Source organism: Ornithorhynchus anatinus, chromosome 7 (genome assembly GCF_004115215.2).
Source record: "Ornithorhynchus anatinus isolate Pmale09 chromosome 7, mOrnAna1.pri.v4, whole genome shotgun sequence".
NCBI lineage: Eukaryota > Metazoa > Chordata > Mammalia > Monotremata > Ornithorhynchidae > Ornithorhynchus > Ornithorhynchus anatinus.
In genome coordinates this window covers 39,601,415-39,625,866 of record NC_041734.1, presented here as the reverse complement: position 1 = coordinate 39,625,866, position 24,452 = coordinate 39,601,415, and the positions used below count along the sequence as shown (strand labels likewise).

The 24,452-nt window shown below is 43.9% G+C and overlaps 1 protein-coding gene across 18 annotated transcripts in view; it reads left to right on the top strand.

The window, feature by feature from the left end:
- Positions 1-24,452, top strand: part of PCBP3 (poly(rC) binding protein 3) — a 342,071-nt gene that overhangs the window by 170,254 nt on the left and 147,365 nt on the right. For all 18 annotated transcript variants that reach the window (XM_029068512.2, XM_029068513.2, XM_029068533.2 and 15 more), the window contains 2 exons: positions 4,854-4,937; positions 11,771-11,902. The gene's annotated coding sequence lies outside the window, so the exon portion shown is untranslated. The remainder of the gene's footprint in view (positions 1-4,853; positions 4,938-11,770; positions 11,903-24,452) is intronic.

Below are 24,452 nucleotides of genomic sequence, written 5' to 3'. Positions count from 1 at the left end.
TGGGGGACAGGAACTGTATCCTGTATCTATCCCAGTGCTTAGCACATAATAAGCACTTAACAAGAACCATAATTATTAATTATTATTATTAGAGGTAGCAGGATACGCTCTCATAATATCCCGGCTGGATTATTGTGTCAGCCTTCTCTCTGATCTCCCTTCCTTCTGTCTCTCCCCGCTCCAGTCTATTCTTCATTCCGCTGCCCGGCTCATCTTCCTGCAGAAACTGCAAGTCACTCCCCTTCTTAAAACCCTCCAGTGGTTGCCTATCAACCTCTGCACGAAACAAAAACTTCTCACTCTGGGCTTCAAGGCTGTCCATCACCTTGCTCCCTCCTACCTCACCTCCCTTCTCTCTTTCTACCGCCCACCCCGCACGCTCCGCTCCTCCGCCGCCCATCTCCTCACCGTCCCTCGGTCTCGCCTATCCCGCCGTCGACCCCCGGGCCGCGTCCTCCCGCGGTCCCGGAATGCCCTCCCTCCTCACCTCCGCCAAACTAACTCTCTTCCCCTCTTCAAAGCCCTACTGAGAGCTCACCTCCTCCAAGAGGCCTTCCCAGACTGAGCTTCCCCTTTCCCTCTGCTCCCCCTCCGCCCTCTGCTCTCTCCCCCTTCCCCCCTTCACCTCCCCTCAGCTAAGCCCCCTTCCCCTCTACTCCTCCCCCTTCCCCCACCCCTTCCCTCAGCACTGTGCTCATTTGTATATATTTTTATTACCCTATTTATTGTGTTAATGAGGTGTACATCCCTTGATTCTATTGATTGTGATTATGTCGTCTTGTTTTCGTCAGCCTGTCTCCTCCGATTAGACTGTAAGCCCGTCATTGGGCAGGGATTGTCTCTCTCTGTTGCCGAATTGTACATTCCAAACGCTTAGTCAAGTGCTCTGCACATAGTAAGTGCTCAATAAATACTATTGAATGAGTGAATGAATGAGAGCCAGGTAGATAGAAAATCTTTAAACTTGACCTCAATCATGATACGGGTGAAAGATCAAAGAGCCGCGTTCAGCAGAGGGATTTGAGCTGAAAGGAAACAGCAGAGGAAAAGAAATAGTGAAAGTGGCACTTTAGAATGGGAGTTTTCTATAGGCAAGGCAAGGTGGATTGGTTGAAGGTTTTACACAGCAGTCAGACTAGGGAGTCAAATTTAGGATTTGAAAAGGCAGCAGATATTACGAAGTCGAAAGTTAGTGACAATATCTGAAACGTCATGGCCTAGTGGAAAGAATGTGGGCCTGGGAACCAAGATGTGGGTTCTAATCCTGGCTGCACCACTTGTCTGCTGGGTAAACCTGGGCATATCGCTTCACTTCTGTGTGCCTCAGTTACCTCATCTGGACAATGAGCAGTAAGACTGTGAGCCTCACGTGGGATATGGACTGTGTCCAACCCGATTAACTTGTATCTACCCCAGTGCTTCATCCTGTGCTTGGCTCATACTGAGCGATTAACAAATACCATTAAAAACAAAAACAAAACAGGGTCCATTTTTTAGCTGAACCTTACCTAAACTGGATCCATAGTTGGGTCTCGAGCTTTCGGATTTGGAACTGGGGCAGCAGTTGGAACTGGCCAACCAGCTATTCATATGTTGCCTTTCTTTCCCTCTGGCACCTCTCGTCACAAAGATTGAATCGCCAGAGCACCACCGCTGCCAGCCCTTCTCTGGAAGGTTTTGGTAATGACCCAGATGATACCTGACACTATACATTAGTTGGGATTGTCTCCAAATGACCTAAAGCATTTTTGTGGATTTTGTTCAAGATAAGCGTAAAAGAAAATCTTATCCTTCTTTATTTCATAGACTTTTTTGTAAGTACATATGCCTGTTCTGGGGTTTCTTCAAAACGAGTTTATGGCAGTGCTAGAGGTTTTGTCAGAGAAGCAGCGTGGCTCAGCGGAAGGAGCCTGGGCTTGGGAGTCCGAGGTCATGGGTTCGAATCTCGGCTCTGCCCCTTGTAAGCTGTGTGACTGTGGGCAGGTCACTTCACTTCTCTGTGCCTCGGTTCCCTCATCTGTAAAATGGGGAGTAAGACTGTGAGCCTCACGTGGGACAACCTGATTACCCTTTATCTACCCCAGCGCTTAGAACAGTACTCTGCACATCGTAAGCACTTAACAAATACCAAGATTATTATTATTATTCATATGTACAGGAGTTGGATTCGGAGAGGAAGCTGGAAAAGTGCATTTGCCGATAGTGAATCGCCGCCCTTCAGGGTCCATTCGACTCCTATGGGAGAGCCAGTTTATTCCTGGGATTTAATTTATTCGTACCGTCTCATGATGAAATCAGGCCCAGAGGGAATATTTTGAAGCTAGACATGTCATTCATTTATTCAGTGGTATTTATTGAGCCCTAATGGGAGGAGGCCACACTATTAGGTGCTTAGGAATGTGTGATGAAAGTAAGAGATATATCCCTGCCCTCAAGAGGGCATTTAGTGTGAGGATCTTTCACCTGAGAAAATGTGGTGATTTGAAAAGAATTTGGCAATGACTGGAACATAGATTGTTGCTGTCCTGTGTTGGAATTCTGTGCTTCGGGCAAAATCTCCTAGTTGCATTAATTTGAAATTTAATTTTTCTCTGGGCAGCAAAGAGAAGCAGTTGGCCTAGTGGAAAGAGCAAGGGCCTGGGAATCAGAAAGAGCTGGGTTCTAATCCAGGCTTTGCCAGGTTTACTGTGTGACCTTGTGCAAGTCACTTAACTTCTCCGTGCCTCAGTTTAGTCAACTGTGAAATGAGTAATAATATTAATAATAATAATTACATTTGTTAAGTGCTTACTATGTGCCGAGCACTGTTCTCAGCGCTGGGGTAGATTCAAGGTAATCAGGCTGTCCCACAGAGGGCTCACAATTTTAATCCCCACTTTATAGATGAGGTAACTGAGGCACAGAGAGGTTAAGTGTCTTGCCCAAAGTCACACAGCAGACAAGTGGCGGAGTCAGGATTAGAACTCATGTCCTCTGACTCCCAAACCCATGCTCTTTCCACTATGCCAAGCTGCTTCTCCATTGAATACTCATGCTCCCTCTCACTTTGACTGTAAATCCCATGCTGGACAAAGACTGTTTCCCACCCAATTAACCGGTGCCTACCCCAGTGCTTAGAACAGTGTTTGACACGTAGTAAGCACATAACGAATACCATAAAAAAGTGTGGCTTCAAAGATTTTCTGCTTCCCTCAACTCCCTATGTTCTGTAGTTTGTGGATACAGTTTAAGAAGCTACCACTTAAATAAAAGGTACATTCTATCTAAAAAGTGCAAACCATTGAATCGAAAACATTTAGAAAAGCTATGTAAGTGTTTTGCGGAAAGGCTCGAATGGGTTCTTTTTCTAAAAGTTAGTTCCTTAATGAGAAAGCTTTGCTGAAATGGAAGACCTACATTAATAGCTTCCAAAACAGAATAGTCCTAATCTTTTTGACATTTTCCTTCCCCTGTAATCTGTCCTATCTGCACTTGCACTAAGATAAAATCAAGAAGCGTCCCCATTTTTTGACTAGGGGAACTTAGCTTATGCAGTTAAGTAGTTTTTTTTGTGTGTGTTTTTTAAATGGTTTTTCTTAAGCGCTTGCTATGTGCAGGCTGGAGTAGATACAAGCTAATCAGGATGGACACAGTCCATGTCCCACGTGGGGCTCACAGTCTTAATCCCCAATTTACAGATGAGGTAACTGAGGCAAAGAGAAGTTAAGTCACAAGGTCGCCAAGGTGAGAAGTGGTAGATCAGGGATTAGAACTCAGGTCCTTTGCTTCCCGGGCCCCTGATCTTCCACACTCCTTCCCCTAGTTCACACAGCTGACGTAACCTCAATAACCTGCTGCCTCCCTACTCTTCTCGAAACCTCATTTTCTGAGTTGTCTGGAGGTGTAAAGACAGGATTAAAAGAGAAAGCACAGCAGTTGGGCCACCAAATAAATGCTTTGAACTGGTAAAAGGGAGATCAGATTGCTGTCGGTGGCTCTTTCCCAGTTGGCAGTTTGTTGAATTTATTTTAAACTCACCACCACCACCCCGAATTACATGACTTCCACTTTGAACCAATCAATCAATCAATCAGTGCCCTCCAGTTACATCTACTGGAAACTCATTTGAACTTATTATTAGCAATAATAATAATAATGCTGTTAGTAATAATAACTGTGGTATTTTTAAGCATTTACTATGTGCTAAACACTGTACTAAAGGCTGGGGTAGATACACGATCATCAGGTCCCACATGGGGCTCGCAGACTAAATAGGAGGGAGACCAGGTATTGAATCCTCATTTTGCAGATGAGGGAATTGAGACACAGAGATGTTCAATGTCTTGCCCAAAGTCACACAGCAGGCACGAATGTCTGTCTTCCCCTATAGACCGTAACCACCTTGTGGGCAGGAAATGTGTCTGTCAGCTTTGTTATATTGTACTCTCCCAAATGCTTAGTACAGTGCTCTCCACACAGTAAGAGCTCAATAAATGATCAGATTGATTGCTTGACTGAGATAACATGACTTTCTTTCATAAACTTTCACTTGAATACTTACCCCCGCCCCGATAATTATTGAAATTTATATAGTTCCCAAGAAATCTCAAATGAAATGATCTTTTGTCATTAAATATTTAAGTAGGACAGGTTTTAAAGGTGTTTAGGTACATAGGCTTGAGAGAAAGAATGCAGTGTAAAGGTGCAGTTGAAGAGACTAGATTCTATTGTGGATTCGCATCCTGTAGTCAGCAAGATGGTCTTCCACCTTGAATTGTTGATTATTCTCTTCTCTGTTTTGTCTACTGCTGCTGACCCTGTTCCTGACACTAATGGAAGCAATGTAACAAAATTCACGTTTGCTTCTGTTCCAGGTCCCTCTCAGCAATCTGTTTACTGAACCTTGACTCTGCTAAATACGAGCCAACAATAAACGGGAACCGGAACCTACAACTAGGGTAAGTTTTGCTTTCCAAGGTCTTTTGCACTAGGAGAGGAAGGAAGCTATTCCCTGTGAGGGGAAATACAGTTTGCAAAAGGCTCACATATTAGATACTGGGGACACAGGGTAAGTATTAAATATGATTTAGGTGATACTCTGGGAGAGAGTTGTCCAGTCCCTTAGCCAGACTTGATTGAAAATAGAATTAGCCAATTGGCCTATCAGCAGGAAATGGCCTCAGGAAGTATCCGAGCCAAATCTAACCTGTTAACCTCCCTCCTCGCTTCACCTCCATCCCCGTCCGTGGTGGCTCTTTTGCGGCCTTATCCATTGCTGGGGTGTATGGTAGATGAGGGTATGAGTGAGTGGTGCTGATGCCTTGCAGACAACTCACTTACTTCCCGAAAGCCCTGATAATACTGTTTCCACCTTTGGCTGCATCCTCCTCAATCATGAAGGACATCCCACTCCTTAGAAACCCACCGATGGTTGCCCAATTCCTCTCCGCATCGAACAGAAACTCCTGACCGAAGGTTTTAAGGCCCACAGTGAGTTTTCTCCCCGTTACTTATCCTTGCCCCTCTACCACTCCCAGCTCACCATGCCTTGCCGCTCTTCTTGCTCACACCCTCTCTCCTGCCTCGAACTCCCTCTGCCTTCACCTCCAGGAGAGCCCTGTTCACCCCATCTTTAAAGCCATTCTAAATACATGTCTTCTCCAAGGGGTGTTTCCTGCTCAATCTCATCTTCCCATCCAATTCTCCCCACGGTCACCTCTGTCGCTTCTACTCTCCCACATTTCCAACACTCAAGCCTTCACCCCGTAAGTACTTGGGGATTCTCTTGCACCACTATCTCCCCTCCATAGCGCTTACATGTATAATCTTTAATCTCTATTGCATCCCCTTCTCCTTAAGTTATTTTAGTGCCTGCCCCCCTCCCTCCGGTCCCCACCCCATTAGAATGTAAGATTTCTGTGGGCAGGGATCATGTCTACTAACTCTAATGTACTCTCCCAAGTACTTAGGACAGTGCTCTGCACAGAGTAATCACTCAGTAAATGCTATATATTCATTGTTTAGGTGACAACATAGTGGTGGAATGGGAGTGATTTTGTAAACCTACTTTCCGGTGGCTAAAAATACATCCTTTGGTCAGGGAAAAACTTAAATCTTCCTCAAAGGGATCTGCACACTCTCCCATTCCATTAATAAAAAGATTTACAATAAACCTATTGGAGGAAGTGAAGAGGGCGAGGAGACTTTGGGGCCTGAAAATTTAATATTATGTTTCTCAAATGAGAGAGTTAATTCAAAAGCATCTATCCTTTTTAAATCACCTTGACAGAAACCAGGTGGGGCATAAAAAGTAGGTCATCATTGCAAATAAAAATTGTACTCTAGGGATGACAGCAGTGATCAAGCACACTTTAACAAAATAGGTTTTTTTTTCACCCCTCTTGCTACCCTATAAGTTAATTAGGGTGGGTACTGCTTTTGGTAAAAATCGATAAAGCAGCCTGAGCAGTCTATCAGCAGGGTGTGATAGAGCAGAATAAATGCTTGTCATGCCCCATTGTCCAAGGACCGGGTGACCAAGCATAAATGTGAACAGTGTCTGAACTCTTGTTTGGATGACTGTATTTAGCTCGGGATAGAGAGCTACTTGACAGGGTATGAAGTAATGCATTAGAGTCTGAACTTTGATTTTTCCCCAGCTCTACTGCTTCAGGCCTGCCGGAAAATGCATTCTCCGGCATACTGCGCTTGCTCAGATGTGTTAATAAACATTTCTTCTTCTCCTACCCAGAGTCCTACCTAGTTTCCTCCTCAGTACTAGGCACAATACGTGGCTTTTTCCATTACTGCAATGAGGTCCTTATTTTTTCAAATCTTTCCAAGGAATCATCGAAGACCAGGTGCTCCTGTGTGAGCCCTTTTCACATCCTTGACACACAGTCCTATCCCTAGAAGAGTTCCTTTTTGATCTCCTTAGTCTCCAGGTGTATGTGTGTGGGTGGGGGGGACGGTGATATGTTTTAGTCTGTCCAAGAAGATCCTCCTGCCATCTTTCAGTCTTTTTTTTTTTTGAGTCCCTCAGTCCAGAGCTCATTTTGGTCAGGGAACATGTTTACCAACTCTTCATTCACTCATTTGTTTATTCATTCATATTTATTGAGTGCTTACTGTGTGCAGAGCAATGTAATCGCTTGGGAGAGTACAATATAACAATAAACTGACCCATTCCCTGCCCACAATGAGCTTACAGTCTAGAGGACTGTACATTCTGTTATAATTCCGTTAAAGTGCTTAGTATGGTGCTCTGCACACAGTAAGTGCTCAAAGCCCTTCCTGATGGAGGTTACATTATGTAATGTCATTGTTGTAGGAGAAAACTGCTTATGGAACTCAACACAACTTGCCTATAGTATGAATATCTCGACTTTGTTATATTGTATTATCACAAGAGCTTAGTACAGTGGTCTGCACACAGTAGGTAATCAAGTGATTAATCGACTTACAATTTTTCTCCTTTCATTTTTATTCATTGAATGAATCGATTGAATAAACCGAATTGAATCAAATTGAACTGAATAAATCAATTGAATGAATCCCAAACACTCAATACAGTGCTCTGCACATAGTAAGTTCTCAATAAATACCACTGATGGCCTGATTGATTCCCCAACTCAGCTTTCCAAACAAACTGCTTAGGTTCCTTGCTGACATCCACCACCGGTGTGTATGTATCCAGCCCCTGTCTGTCAGCACATATTGCAAGGGTCACCGCCCTGGGCCACATCCTCCCGCTGTCCTGGAATGCCCTCCCTCCTCATCTCCACCAAACTAATTCTCTTCCCCTCTTCAAAGCCCTACTGAGAGCTCACCTCCTCCAAGAGGCCTTCCCACACTGAGCTTCCCCTTTTCCCTCTGCTCCCTCTGCTGCCCCTCTAACCCCCCTTCACCTCCCCTCAGCTAAGCCTCCTTTTCCCCCCCTTTCCCTCTGCTCCTCCCCCCTCCTTTCCCCTCCCCTCAGCACTGTGCTCGTCCGCTCATTTGTATATATTTTTTATTACCCTATTTATTTTGTTAATGAGATGTACATCACCTTGATTCTATTTATTGCTATTGTTTTAATGAGATGTACGTCCCCTTGATTCTATTTGTTGCTGTTTTTGTCTGTCCGTCTCCCCCGATTAGACTGTAAGCCCGTCAATGGGCAGGGACTCTATCTGTTGCCGATTTGTACATTCCAAGCACTTAGTACACTGCTCTGCACATAGTAAGCGCTCAATAAATACTATTGAATGAATGAATGAATCTGCCAGTGGCCTGGCATTTCAGCACCATTGTCTCTTAATGGTATTTATGATGCCAGGGTGATGGTGCTGTACCTGGTGAAGGATTTGAATATGCCATCTGTGCAGGTATATGACCCGTGGCCATCAGAAAGATTTCGCCTTAAGCTAGCTCTGTTACCTCTAAGCTTCATTCCGTTCGATAGTATATTCTGTTCAACAATCAGCCTGAAGAAGATTGAGGTTCTAGGTCAGGAAAGCCAAGCACATCAAGCTAAATGTTTCCAGTGGCTTTTAAGAGCTGAAATCTGTGACTGAATTTTGAGGCACTAATTGACAAAGCAATAGAAGACTAATTGAGACGGTCCATTTGCCCTTCCTGATGGAGGTTACATTATGTAATCTCATTGTTGTCGGAGAAAACTGCTTATGGAACTAAACACAACTTGCCTACAGTATGAATGTCTTGACTCTGTTATATTGTATTATCATGAGAGCTTAGTACAGTGCTCTGCATACAGTAAGTAATCAAGTGATTAATTGATTTACAATTTTTCTCCTTTCATTTTTATCCAACATAATAATGATGGTATTTGTTAAGCACTTATCATGTGCTGGGCATTGTTATTAAGCACTGGGGTAGGTACAAGCAAATCTAGTTGGAAACGGTCCCTGGTCCACAGTCTCAGTCCTCATTTTACAGTTCAGGTAACTGAGGCCCAGAGAAGTGAAGTGACTTGTATAAGATCACACAGCAGACATGTGGCAGAGCTGGGACTACAACCCATGACCTTCTGACTCCCTCGCCTATGCTCCATCTGCTACGCCATGTTATGCTTTGCCTGAGGTCACACAGCAAGCAAGTAGTGGATCTGGGATTAGAATAAATCCTCATTCCTTTGCATATTTTTATTTGACTCCTTGGCTCCTTTCTTGTCTGGGAGGGGAAAGAAGAGTGATATTGGCTTAATTTACTATATAGTCTGCACATCCCAGTGCAAGGGGACAATTAAAGGAAAGGTGACTTGACTATTCTCACCTTTGTTTCCTGCCCAGTTTTGTTGTTGTATCTGTTGATGTAGTGACATTTTGGTCTAGTCCATATTCTCTTGCTCTTTCCATAACTCATAATTAAAGACTCTACATGAGGTGATAGATAAGGGACCATATAGATAAGGTGATAGATAAGGGGTTCCAATGAGATGATGAAAAGATGTGATACCTTGCCTGTTTTCTGTGCGGCATTCTCTGAAAATACTCTAAACATATTAGGTTTTGCTCTTTTTACTGCATTGTGAGCTGATATCTAATCTGTGGCTCCTTCCAAATAGGTGTCCCTCAGGAGCTAATTGCCCAGAAGCAGCATGGCCTATAGTTAGTTATCTACATGGAGCTCAACTGGTCATCCCAAAGCCTCTGTGTGCTGATGTCAGAATGGCCACCCATTACTGGCAGAAGCCAGGCCTTGAATCATGGTTTTCATTTCAGCCTCACTTGGTTTATACTGGGACAGACTCGTAACTACCACTGTTCAGAGGCTTTCTCCCCTCTCTGACGCAGCGTGACAGAGTGGACGGAAGCATATTCTCTCAGCGTCAAGAGAAGATAAACGGATTCGTTTCTTGGCATGGACTCTTCCCATTCGTAACTACCGGATTGATTTCACAGTATCTTAGGCACATACAAAAGATACAGATCCTGCCCTAAGCAAGATCTGTCGACTGTGATGGACCTGTCATTCATCACCAACAGGGATTGTGTCTACTACTTCTATTTTACCCCGAGCATTTAGTACAGTATTCTGAAACAAGTGCTCAGTAAATAGCTTTCGTGGTTTAATCGGGCCCAAGTCTGCCACATAGCGCTTAACGAATACCATAAAAAAATTACATAAGATATCTACCTAAGCGTTATGGGGGTTGGAGGTATTTAAGTGCCCGAATGGCATGGAGATGCTGAAGTGGCGTAACAGGGGATGTAAAGCGAGGAGATTAAAGATCATTCGGGGACGCCCCCCCCCCCCCCCGGAGGAGATACGATATCAAAAGTGCTTTGAAAATGGGGAGAGTAGTAGTCCGTCATATGAAATGGGAAGAAATTCTAGGCATTGAGGAAGACATGAGCAAGAGGTCAAAGGTGGGAAAGATGAGAACAAGTCACAGTATGGAGATTAATTTAAGTGCTACCCCCAGCTGAGCATGAAGCTTCTTTGAAGTCCATAGGTTATGCATGTATAAGGAGGAGTCAGTGCTGACGAAAAGAAGTTTAAATCTTCTTTTTAAAAAAGAAGTTAAAAATCCACCGAAAATGGATTCAGGCAAGAAACACGGAATGTGGCCTGAACCCAGAGTAGTAAAGTTGAACTGGTAGCCCGTCGGAAAATATTCTGCAGTGTCAAGTCAGCTACAAGTCAGTTAGAGAAGCAGCGTGGCTCAGTGGAAAGAGCACGGGCTTTGGAGTCAGGGCTCATGAGTTCGAATCCCAGCTCTGCCACTTGTCGGCTGTGTGACTGTGGGCAAGTCACTGAACTTCTCTGTGCCTCAGTTCCCTCATCTGTAAAATGGGGGTGAAGACTGTAAGCCCCAAGTGGGACAACCTGATTCCCCTATGTCTACCCCAGCGCTTAGAACAGTGCTCGGCACATAGTAAGCGCTTAACAAATACCAACATTATTAGCTACGTGGTGTTGTACTTGAGATTGAGACCAACCACTCTTCTGGCTGTCATCTCTCACTGATCCTATGTAGGGAATGACAGAGAGGTGAATGTCTGCATTGGTCTCAGAGTGCTCTGGATGGTCTTAACCCAGGTGGTGTGGGAGGCCTAGGCTGGTCTGCCCACCTGCGGTTCCAAAGGAGCCTAGTGTAAAGCTGCCCTAGTTTTTACCAGACACTTTAAAACTAACCTCCTCAGACCCATTTCCTTTATCTAGTGACAGTTGTTGTCATTACCACCGTGTATACCGTCTCCTCACGTGTATCATACCACCGACATCTGCCAAACCAATATTGTGATGATTATCAGTTTTCATTTAATTTTCAAGAGGAGCAGAAGCCCGGGTAATTTTTTGGTGGGAGTCAGGGAAGGCGCACGCGAATTCTTGGGGGAGAAAAATGAGCCATATCTCGGAATTGTGGCTGTATGGTAAACATGCAGTAGATCGATGAGAAGGTTCTGCCAAGAGGCTGTTCAAACAATCTAGTGAGGAAATGATTAAGATTTAATGCAGATTCTCGGCGGCAGGCAGAGTGAGCCATCTGCAGGCTTTATAAATGATATCGATTTGAAGGATTAGTGTACTCTGCTCGGATTTCACGCTTGCTCCAAATGACCCGTGAAGAAAAGAGAAGTCCAAAAAGATTATGCAGGTATTTTACTCTTTAGGGTCAAAGCTTTGGGAAGCTCCCACGATTCCTATTCCACTGGATGATTTTTACAAAGTTTACCGGCAGTAAGAGAAAACTGAAGATGGTGACTCCAACCTCTTCCTCTCAAGGAAGTATAAGAATCCCACAGAATTGCCCATTCTTTGATTGTGTTTTGTGTTTCAGGTGGGTGCGGGGCTGTGAGACACATTCCTTCCGTGGTTATCCAGCTTGCATTTGGGGTAATACCCTAAGATGCGATAGAGTGGTGACATCACACTAGCTGCACATCTGCTCTGATTCAGCTTATGGGATAAGGTGAGTCTTTATTGCATTTAGGCAACTTGTTAAAGAAATACATTTTGTCCCAGTATGGTCTCATGAAACTCCTGACTTTATTAGTTTAGAGCGTGAATAGGATTGGTGAAAAATAGAAGATCGTCATAGGTCCAAATGTCACAAAGTGTGGTACAACAACCATCTCACAGTGCCTTAGCTAGGCCAAGGGAATTAGGCAAGCATTTCCAAATACTTTCAGTGACCTCAGTTACTGCACTAAATGGTACTTTGAATCCCGGATGCAGATACAGGTGTCAGAAGATTATGTCCTCCAGTATAAGAACATGAGAAGTGCCACACTGAGTCAAAGCAGTGATAATAGTAAGGATATTTGTTAAGCACTTACTATGTGCCAAGCCCTGTATTAAGCTCTGGGGTGGATACAAGCAAATGGGGTTGGACACAGTCCCTTTCCCTTGTGGGGTCAGTCTCATTCCCCATTTTACAGATGAGGTAACTGAGGCACAGAGAAGTGAAATGACTTGTCACGCAAAAGATGTGTAGGAGGCAGGATTAGAACCCATGGCTTTCTGAATCCCAGGTCTGTGCTCTATCCACTGCAGGGTGTCCATCCAGCTCAGTGTCCTACCTCTGAAAGGGACACCAAAAGGCCCGCAAGTGGAGCAGTGTGACTGTAACCCTCAATAACATCCAACTAAAATGTTAGGAACGTACCTTCTGACATGTAAAAGTTTTCTCACCTATAAAATGGGGATTGAATATCTGATCGCCCTCTTCCTCAGACTCTGAGCTCCATATGGGACAGGCACTCTCTCTGGTTTGATTTTTCTGTGTCTACCCCAGTGCATAGCATGTGCAATATTTGGCATATAATAAACACCTTAAAAAAATACCACAATTAAAAAAACAATATTATTAACATCTCTAACTTGTCCATCTAACATCCCCAAATTTCCCTCTAATAGGTCATTTTGATTCTCTTGCCCATTAATAGACCCAAACTCATCTTGAATGCACTGATACTTTCTCCATTTATAACTGCCTGTGGAAACAGATTTCGTTTGCACCTCACCTGCTTTGTGAAATTTCTTCACGGTTCACGTGATTCTCCGTAGTGCTTGTGGTGGTTTTCTAGAAGAAAGACTCGAACCTTTTTACTCTGTCCTCTTAAAGAAACTGCTCCATACCCCTAATAATAATAATAATATGTGTTATATGCTTACTGTGTGCCAAGCACCGTTCTAAGCGCTGGGGTAGATACAAGGTTGTCAGGTCGTCCTACATCGCGCTCACAGTCTTAATCCCCATTTTACCAATGAGGTCACTGAGGCACCGAGAAGTGAAGTGACTTGCCCGAAGTCACACAGCTGACAAGTGGCGGAGCTGGGCTTAGAACCCACGTCCTCTGACTCCCAAGCCCTCGGTCTTTCCTCTAAGCCACGCTGCTCATCATGAGCGTGGGCTTTGGAGTCAGAGGTCATGGGTTCAAATCCCAGCTCGGCCACTTGTCAGCAGTTTGACTGTGGGCAAGTCACTTAACTTCTCTGCGCCTCAGTTACCTCATCTGTAAAATGGGGATAAAGACTGTGAGCCCCACGTGGGACAACCTGATTCCCCTGTGTCTACCCCAGCGCTTAGAACAGTGCTCTGCACATAGAAAGTGCTTAACAAATACCAACATTATTATTATTATTGAATTGTCCTACCTTTCGCAGATCAATCAATCAATGACATTTATTGAGCACTAATTGTGTGCAGAGCTTTGTACTGTGCACTTGGGAGAGGACATTGCAACAGAGTTGATAGACATGTTCCCTGCCCAAAACAAGCTTGCAGTCTAAACGGGGAGAAAGACATTAGTATAAATAAATAAATTATGGATATGGACGTAAAGTGCTGTGGGGTTGAAGGTGACTATGAAGATCTTCAAGCATGCAGACCCAAGTATATTGATGCTGCAGAAGAGAAAGAGAGTCAGGGAAAAGAAGGCTTAATTGGGGAAAGCCTCTTGGAGAAAAAGTGACCTTAATTAATCTATCGATTGTATTTATTGAGCGCTTACTATGTGGAGAGCACTGTACTAAATGCTTGGGTGAGTTCCCTATAACAGAGTTGGAAGACACATTCCCTACCCAGAACCAGCTTACAGTCTAGAGGGAATAATAATTATGGCATTTGTTAAGCTGATTCCCCTGTGTCTACCCCAGCGCTTAGAACAGTGCTCTGCACATAATAAGCGCTTAACAAATACCAACATTATTATTATTATTATTATTAAGCATTTCCTGTGTGCCGAACACTGTTCTAAGCACTGGGGTAAATGCAAGGTTATCACTTTGAACACAGTTCCTGTTCCACCTACGGCTCGAAGTCTAGGTAGGAGATTTAAGTCCCATTTTTACAGAGGAGGAAACAGAGGCACAGAGAGGTTAAATGACATGCCCAAGGTCTCGCAGCAGACAAGTGGCAGAGCTGGGATTAGAACCTAGGCCCTCTGACTCCCAGGCCCTTATTCTATCCACTAGGCCACACTGCTTCTTCATATAACGCTTTGAAAGTGGGAAGAGTGGTGGTCTGGCTGCGTGCTTTGATTTCAGAATACTTAATATTAAATCAATGGGAATTCTTGTGATATTTATACACCCCGAAGGGGAAATTCTGGGATGCCCCTCTTGCAGAATTTAAAGCTATTAAGAAGAGAGGTTCAGCCCCCAGACTGAAATTTCAAAACTTTTTCCATTTGAAATCTGAACGGGTTTCATAGGATGCATCAAATAACCTGGTGCGGGCAAGTTTGAACATCCAAGAAAGAAGGTGACACTCCTGATGGATGGTCTATGCATTTGGGGGTAACTCCATTCAAATTTGAATGGATACAAGCATTAGAGAAGCAGCGTGGCTCAGTGGAAAGAGCCTGGGCTTGGGAGTCAGAGGTCATGGGTTCGAATCCTGGCTCCGCCACTTGTTAGCTGTGTGACTGTGGGCAAGTCACTTCACTTCTCTGGGCCTCAGTGACCTCATCTGTAAAATGAGGATTCACTGTGAGCCTCACGTGGGACAACCTGATTACCCTGTATCTCCCCCAGTGCTTAGAACAGTGCTCTGCACATAGTAAGCGCTTGACAAATACCAACATTATTATTATTAGTAGTAAATATCAGTAAGTGTTGTGAGCTTAGCTGTTTGAAGACACTCTGGGGTTGGATGCCTGGCAGTGGCAAATTCAGAACTTTAGCGAGGTTCTGGCTCTTAGTCGGCCACATACCTTTATTCATTCATTCATTCATTCAATAATATTTATTGAGCGCTTACTATGTGCAGAGCACTGTTCTAAGCGCCTGGAATGTACAAATCAGCAGCAGATAGAGACAATCCCTGCCCATTGACGGGCTTACAGTCTAATCGGTAGACTCAGACAAAAACAATAGCAATAAATAGAATCAAGGGGATGTATTCATTCATTCATTCAGTAGTATTTATTGAGCACTTACTATGTGCAGAGCACTGTTCTAAGCGTTTGGAATGTACAAATCAGCAACAGATAGAGACAGTCCCTGCCCATTGACGGGCTTACAGTCTAATCGGGGGAGACGGACAGACAAAAACAATAGCAATAAATAGAATCAAGGGGATGGATGGACATCTCATTAAAACATTAGCAATAAATAGAATCAAGGGGATGTACATCTCATTAACAAAATAAATAGGGTAATAAAAAATTTATACAATTGAGCGGGCGAGCACAGTGCTGAGGGGAGCTAGCTAACTTAGGTAGCCACAGTTAAAAAGATCTGTTTGGGCTGTAGGCCTCTGGGCTTTTGACAGAAGCAAATGGGTAGCTTGGTGGAAACTCCCATTGGTGGGGGAATTAATAGGAGACAGAGAAAGCTTGTATCCTTTTCCAAATAAGAGAGTAATAAGACACTCCAATGAGGATGGCAGGAGACATGCCTTACCAACTCTGTTATATTGTGCTCTCCCAAGCGCGGAGTGCTGCATTCTGCACACAGTAAGCACTCAATAAATATGATTGATTGCAGACTGTGGTTTGTGTGCACGTTTTGAGAGAGGGACCTATAGGTTTACCTCCATCCAGGCGATGTTTTTGTCTCCAGCTTTCTAAGCCACTGTGGCTGGCTCAGGAAAGGAATATTCCGACTCTTAGACCCTTGGGGCCAATTGAGGCCAAGCTGTGGTGCTCGAGCCCAACCTACCCCCAACACATACGCTGTAAGCTCGTTGTGGGTAGGGAATGTGTCTGTCTTTTGTTCTATTGTACTCTCCGAAGGGCTTGGTACAGCACATTACGAGCTCGGTAAATACGACTGACACACACTCTGGGAATTGCTTTATCAGTCTGGTATCGAATGAGTGTTATGGCTTATCTGATTATCCTGCATATATTTCAGCACTTAACCCAGTATGTAACGCAAAGCAGGAATTTAAGAAATATCATCACTACTAGAGAAGCAGCGTGGCTCAGTGGAAAGAGCGTGGGCTTTGGAGTCAGAGGTCATGAGTTCGAATCCCAGCTCTGCCACTTGTCAGCTGTGTGACTGTGGGCAAGTCACTTAACTTCTCTGTGCCTCAGTTCCCTCATCTGTAAAATGGGGATGAAGATTGTGAGCCCCACGTGGGACAACCTGATTCCCCTGTGTCTCCCCCAGCGCTTAGAACAGTGCTCTGCACATAGTAAGCGCTTAACAAATACCAACATTATTATTATTATTACTACTGCTACAATCTTCAGAAATTATTCAGTCCACAATAATCCTAAATAAAAGGGAACAACCTTGGGACTATTCGTGCTCTGTCAGGAATGGTTCCAGCTGGGGCACTCCAGCTTATCCTGTTAAATGACGCCACCATCCCATATAATAATAATTATGGTATTCATTAAACGCTTACTATGTGCAGAGCACTGTTCTAAGCGCTGGGGTATTTGTGAATAATCATAATTATCATGATTATGGTATCTGTTAAGCGCTTACTATGTGCCAAGTACCGTTCTAAGCCCTGGGGTGGATACAAGATAGGTGGTCCCACGTGGGGTTCACAGTCTTAATCCCCATTTTACAGATGAAGTAACTGAGGCCCAGAGAAGTAAAGTGAGTTGTCCAAGGTCTCACAGCAGACATGTGGCGAAGCGGGGATTCGAACCCATGACCTTCTGACTCCCAGGCCCATGCTCTATCCACTAGCCCATGCTGCTTCTCCATGTGCAAGAAGAAGCCCACCAAGAGAAATGAGAAACTTGAAGGGCTTAACTAACTGTTCTGGTCCCAGCGGAGCCAGCAGCTTTGGTGGGAAGGTGATTTCTATTCGTTTTTTCCCTTTGCCAAACGGTAACGGGTCTCCCCAAGTTAGTGGGTGTTCATAGCAGGCACCCTCTTTGTCAATGGAAGAGCTCAAAAGTATTTCCTGGTTACCGGAAAGTACCAAAATAGAATCTTTCAGCAGTACTTAAGCTTCTGTACTGCCATTACAAAATACGGCACAGTGAGTATTCAAGAATATCTGCAATGATGGGACAAATGGAATATAATAATAGTAATAATAATGAAAATTGTGGTACAAAGCCTTATTATGTGCCAAACGCTCCACTAAACGCTGAGGTAGATACAGGATAATTAAATGGGACAGTCCTTCTGTCCAACATGGGGCCCATAATCTAAGTAGGAGAAGGAACTGGTATTGGATCCCCATATTTACAGATGAGGAAACAAAGGCAGAGATAAGGGAATATCTCTACCAACACCGTTGCACTGTACTCTCCCAAATGCTTAGTACAGCGCTCTGCGTAGAATAAAGGCTCAGAAAATACCACTGATTGACTGATGAGTTGATTTGCCCAAGATCACACTGCAGACATGTGGCAGAGCTGGGATTAGAATTCAGGTCTTCGAACACCCAGCCTCGTGCTCTGTCCACCAGGCTTGACTGTTTCTCACAAGAGGCATGGCACAGGCACATCCACATGTGAATATCCACATACAGAAAGGTCAGACCTCTTTGGGACAGAGCAGGTGCATGTATGGTATCTATAGGGAAGGATATATAGCTTCTTCCCCACTGTGTTCAAACACGCTCTTGTCTTCCCTGTCCTAAAAACACTCTCCCTTCACCCCATGGCTCCCTCCACCTATTGTCCCATCTCCCTCCTATCATTCCTCTCCAGATTTCTTGAACGAGTTGTCTCCTCCTGCTGTCTCAGGCTCCTCTCCTCCAATTCTCTCCTCGGCCCCCTCCGTTCTGGTTTCCGTCCCCTTCAGTCCACAGAAGCTGCTCTCCCAGAGGTCGCCAACGATCTCCTTGCCAAATCCAGCAGCCTCTACTCCATCCTAATCCTCCTAGACCTCTCAGCTGCCTTTGACACTGTGGGCCACCCCCTTCTGCTGGGAACATTATCTAACCTCGTCTTCACTGACTCTGTCCTCTCCTGGTTCTCCTCCTATATCTCTGACCGCTCATTCTCAGTCTCTTTCATGTGCTTCTTCTCTGCCGCTTAACTCTGAGCGTCCTCTTCTATTCTCCATCCACACCCACTCCCTTGGAGAATTCATTCACTCCCATGGCTTCAACTACTACCTCTATGTGGGTGATTCCTAAATCTGTGTCTCCTGCCTCCCAGACATCTCTACTTGGATATACTGCCATCCTCTCAAGCTTCACATGGCCAAAATAGAACTCCTTACGTTCCCACCCGAACCCTGTCCTCCCCCTGACTTTCTCACCACTGTAGATGACGCCACCATCTTTCCTGTCTCACAAGCCCATAATCTCGGCATTAACCTTGACTTCTCTCTCTTATTCAACCCATATACTCAATATATCACTAAATCCTATCAGTTCAACCTCATAACATCGCTAGAATCCACTCTTTCCTCTCCATCTGAATTGCTATCACATTAATCCAAGCACTTATCCTATCCCGTCTTGATTTCTGTATTAACCTCCTTACTGACCTCCCTGCCTCCTGTCTCTATCTACTTCAGTTCACACTTCACTCTGCTGCCTGAATCATTTTTCTACAAAAACATTGAGTCCATGTTTCCTCATTCCTCAAATATCTCCAGTGGTTGTCCGTCCACCGCTGCACCGAACAGAAACTCCTTACCGTCGGCTTTAAAGCATTCAAGCCACCTTGCCCCCTCCTACATCACCTCGCTGCTCTCCTACTACAACCGAGTCTGCGAACTTCATTCCTTTATTGGCAAGCTACTCACTGTACCTCAATCTCATCTCTCTCTCTCTCTCTCTCTCTCTCTCTCTCTCTACCGACTTTTTGCCCACGTCTTGCCTCTGGCCTGGAGCAGCCTCCCTTTTCATATCCAACAGACAATTACTCTCCCCACCTTCAAAGCCTTATTGAAGGTGCATCTCCTCCAAGACGCCTTCTTTGACTAAGCCCTCCTTTCCTCTTTTCCCACTCCCTTCTGCGCCACCCTAACTTGCTCCCTTTATTCACCACCCTCCCTGCCCCCACAACACTTATATTCGTATCCGTAATTTATTTATATGAATGTCTATCTCCCTCTCTAGATTGTAAACTCGTTGTGGGAAGGAAATGCGTCCGCTACATTATTATGTTTTACTCTCCCAAGTGCTTAGTACAGTGCTTTGCACAAAAAAGTGCTCAATAAATGCAATTGATTAATTGATTATCACCTGGAAAGAGTTAGATCTTAGTGATGGCCAGGAGGTGGAGTGACTGGATGGGGAGTTGGGCCAGGAAGATGGGGTTTCACTTAATAATAATAATAATGATAATAATAATAGTATTTGTTAAGTGTTTACTATGTGCCAAGCACTGTTCTCAAGTGCTGAGGTAGATACAGGGTAATTGGTTGTCCCACTTGGGGCTCACACTTTTAATCCCCATTTTACAGATGAGGTAACTGAGGCATAGAGAAATTAAGTAATTTGTCCAAGGTCACACAGCAGACAGATGGCAGATCCTGGATTAGAAGCCATGTCCTCTGACTCCCAAGCCTGTGTTTGGGATGGAGTTGAGATTCCACAGAGTACAGTAGGTAGTGAGAAGCGATACAGTATTCAGGGAGTGGGAGTGGGAATAGGGACTGGTGATTTGCGAGAAAAGACTGTGGGGGAGAATTGTGCTGTGATTAGCGTAGTTTGGGCCATGGCAGAATAAAATTAAAGGGGAAGTGGAATTTTAGAACAGCATGGCCAATAGGCAGGATGGTTGGTGAAGAGCAGGGCCATGAGGTGAGGAAAACCATCCCCTGTTGCCTGACTAGGGAATAGGGTGATGAACAAGACATCCCTATCTTGGGGTGAGCACATCAGGGAAGATGGGTTAGGGAGGTTTGGGGGATGCCAAAAAAGAAGGGTACAGAGAAGGAATGGCCATCCTTAGACGAGGAAAGGAAGAAAATTGGAGTAAAAAAAACTTCTTGAGGGGAGAGATCATGTCTTTCTATTTTACTGTACTCTTCTAAGCATTTAGTACAGTCCTCTGCACACAGTTTGCACTCGAATAACATCACTGATTGGCAACTGGATACCACCAGTCACTCTCAAAATAACAAATAAAGGGTTTGAGAAGTGTTTTTAGGGCATCAAATGAGTCTCAGCTTTTCATTTTTCAAGCCCTCTGTTTAATGTGAAATTGAAGGTAGGGCATCAAATGAGTCTCAGCTTTTCATTTTTCAAGCCCTCTGTTTAATGTGACATTGAAGGTGAACCAGTAAAGTTAATTGTATTGATCCAGGAAGTGGATTTTTTTTCCTGTGGTACCCTGCCCTGAGGAGAAACAAAACCCCTGAACATTTGTTCCCCATCTCACCATTAGTTTCTGACTCCCCTTCACGCCCTTCTGAATCAATTAGTCAGAGGCTGATCTGATGCAGCACCCCTCCGTCTGTGAGCAGTGCCAACCTTTGCTGGAGGCCATGGGGAAATTTACATGTAGGGGTTGAGCTAAGAGGAGGGCTCTTGTTTTCGATGGCCAGTGGTCTCACCTTCTCTATGCCACTGAAGACTCAGCCTCTGGACTAAGCTTATTGTTTACTGACTGTTTTGTCGTCATCTCCCAGTTTCTCCCTTGGCTTCTACCAAGCCTCTACCTCTGCTGGAGATATTGTTCTTTTTCCCTCTGAAATCCCAGTCATTCCTGTTTATCTTCCTGTCTTTGATTTTAGGCCCGAGTTGGAATCGAAGGGAACTGATATGGCAATAAAGGGGATATTAAATGACCCAGTACCACCACGAAAATCACATCGCACACATTTTTTTTCCTTTTTTTCTTGGTTAGGTCTGTGTGTGAATAAAAAATGTGGTGTTCTGGGATCAGAAATCAAGATTGTTTTATTTTTCTGCTCAAGCTAAAGAAATGTCACGTTAGTAGATGAAGGCACAGGAGCGTTGCAGTACTTCCTTCCCAAACTGGGTTTTCCATAGCTTCAATGAAATGGAATTTTCATTTTTGAAAAACAGCAGCTCAGCGATTTTAATCCCTCAAGTGCTCGATCTGATTCTTTAATCCCCCTTTCATTTCTGCTCCATCAGGGTCCTAAGACAATTTCTATCTTTCCATGGCTATTTCCTAGAATAAAATTTCAAAATTCGATCAGGGTGATGTTTTCTGTGAGGATTGTCCTAATCTTGTGATGTAGAGAAAATTAAAAGTATTACTACATTTTCACATTACAGCACTTCGAACAGTGCTTGGTACATAGTAAGCGCTTAACAAATACCATCATTATTATTACAGTTTAGGTCTTGGACAGGTGAGCTAACCATGAAGAATGAAGCTATTACAAAAAAATCAATTTGAAAATAACACATAATTCTTATGCATACTTCGACTGTGAATCCCATGTGGATGCATACTGTGTCCAACCTGATTATCTTGCGTCTGTCCCAGCACTTAGTACAGTGCTTGGTACATAAAGAAGAAGTGTGGCCTAGTGGATAGAATAAGGGCCTGGGAGTCAGAGATCCTGAGCTTACAATCTAGAGGAGGTGAGACAGACATTAATATAAATAAATACATAAATAAGTAAATTAGCTGGGTCCTCCGATTCCCAGGCCTGTGCGCTTTCTACCAGGCTGTGCTGTGTCAACTGCCCGTAGGCCACGTCAGATGAACTTTTAAGGGCCCATCTAGTTCTGGGATCCAGGAGTGTGGGATCTTCACTTAAGTTTCCTGATCATTTCTCATGATCATTTCACAGATGTGGTTGATAATTAACAATGTTAACACTGCAAATTTCCAACTATCTGCAGAAGTCTTACTGTAAAGTGATTGGTTTTAACTCTTCTTCGTGAAATCAAAGAACAACAAAACATTTAGGAGTTACAGCAGTTCCGAGTACCCCAAAGCCTATAATCTCGCAATCCATAAAATCCGATAAATTGCACAGAGAAGCCCCATTGCTAACGTGATGGCTTGCTGGAGTTCAGTAATATAGGTAATTATCGTATGTTTAAATATAGAACAACGCAACTGGAGCATATAGTGACATTCAAGTAATTCAAATGTGGCTGTATATAATAGTATGAGAAATGTGTGTTTGATCCTTACTTTCAGACAAGAAGGATAGAATAAGAGTGTTTATTCAATGCTTCTCAACCGTAATGTTCTTTATATTGTAACTTCTGAAAGTTTTAGCTTCTGTTTCACAGGAAATAAGCATGTGCTTTATGATCCCTGAGTCTGAATAGGCAAAATCAACATAAGCAGCATGGCATAGTAGATAGAGCATGGGCCTGGGAGTCAGAAGGTCATGGGTTCTAATCCCAACTCCGCCACTTGACTTGTCTGCTGTGTGACTTTGGGCAAGTCACTGTACTTCTCTGTGCCTCAGTTACCTCATCTGATATATGAGGATTGAGGCCGTGAGCCCCAAATGGAAAAGGGACTCTGCCCAACTCATTCATTCATTCAATTCAATAGTATTTATTGAGCGCTTACTATGTGCAGAGCACTGTACTAAGCGCTTGGAATGTACAAATCGGCAACAGACAGAGACAGTCCCTGCCCTTTGACGGGCTTACGGTCTAATCGGGGGAAACAGACAGACAAGAACAATGGCAATAAATAGAGTCAAGGGAAAGAACATCTCATAAAAGCAATGACAAATAAATAGAATCAGGGTGATATACATCTCATTAAACAAAATAAATAGGGTGTTGAAGATATATACAGTTGAGCAAACTCTATTTGCTTGTCTCCAACCCAGTGCTTAGTATAGTGCACATAGTATAGGACATATAGTAAACGCTTAACATACCATAATTAGCATTATTATTTTACATTTAGCACAAATTGAAGGTGCATTATGTCTTAACAATACCATAATTATTATCAATTATTATTATCAATCTAATGGACATACTCCCATTGTGGTTTTTGAGTTGGGGTCTGGACTATCTCTACGTGATTGTGACTCTGGAAACATTACCCCTCTTTATCTAGGCTCCCGTCGACACCAAGCTTAGACTTATCTCACACTGGCAAAAAATGTTAATTTCCTCCACTAGCCATCCCAGTTCCACCCTAGAATGGATTCTGCATGGAATAAATATCATCATATCTGGCTCCTTGGCACAGATTAGTTAAGGAGGATGCCCTGACCAGTCCTTCCATACATTCCCCATCAGCTTTGTTGGTAAGGAAGAAGGAGTAGGGAAATGCCAGCCAATTCCCATTCTCGTTTACATTCTCCTTGGCACTATTGTGTCATCCCCCAATTCTGCTGGCTGCTTCAGTGAAGCGAGAGGAGGGGCAAAGAGATGAGAAACTTGCAAAAACATTTCCCCTCCCGAAAGCCTCTCATTATTGTCCGGGTGTCCAAATCAGCTGCCCCTAGGTAGCCTCTTCCCTCACTTCAGGGACAGCTAATCCAATAATTTGAAGCCAAGGTTTGGCGATTCACTGATTCGCCTGTGGTCTGATGGCACTCCATAAGAGAGAACTAGATTGGTGGAAAAAAAAAATTAGAAGCAATGAGAGAAAGAGGAAGAGTAAACATTCAGTGTAGAATGCAGCCATTTATAGAATGAGATAATTGGCATCCAAAGTAAAGAAAGAGGAAATGCAGCAAACCATTTTTTTCCCAACATAAACAGCTCTTTTGACAAACCACAAAATAAAATGGACAAGTTCTTTCTGCCTTTTCCAGAGACAGATTACTCTGAAGAAGGTGGAGGTTGAATTCTTCTTCTTGGGAGGTTGGCTCGTCTAATGAGGGTGTTCTCATTAGATTCCAGGATATGTTTTTATTTATGTTCTAGGTATTCCTGAGAAGGAATGCTGGGTGGGGGCCGGCACCGAAAATATCCTCTTTGACCAAGGAATTTGTACTGACAACGAGGTTATGTGCTCTCACCTCGTGTGATTGGTTGGCGTTGCTCATCCTGGAAATAGCTGAAAATCTAGAGAAGTCCTGAGGAAGAAGGAACTAAAGAGAAAACTCCCCAGTCCATATTCTTGTGGATTCCAGTCATTCTGATATAAGCCCTCCATTCTTCCTCTTCCAATTTTGCCCACGGGTGATCTCCAGAAATTGCCGAAGACCGGAAGGGGTGACTTTGTAATGGC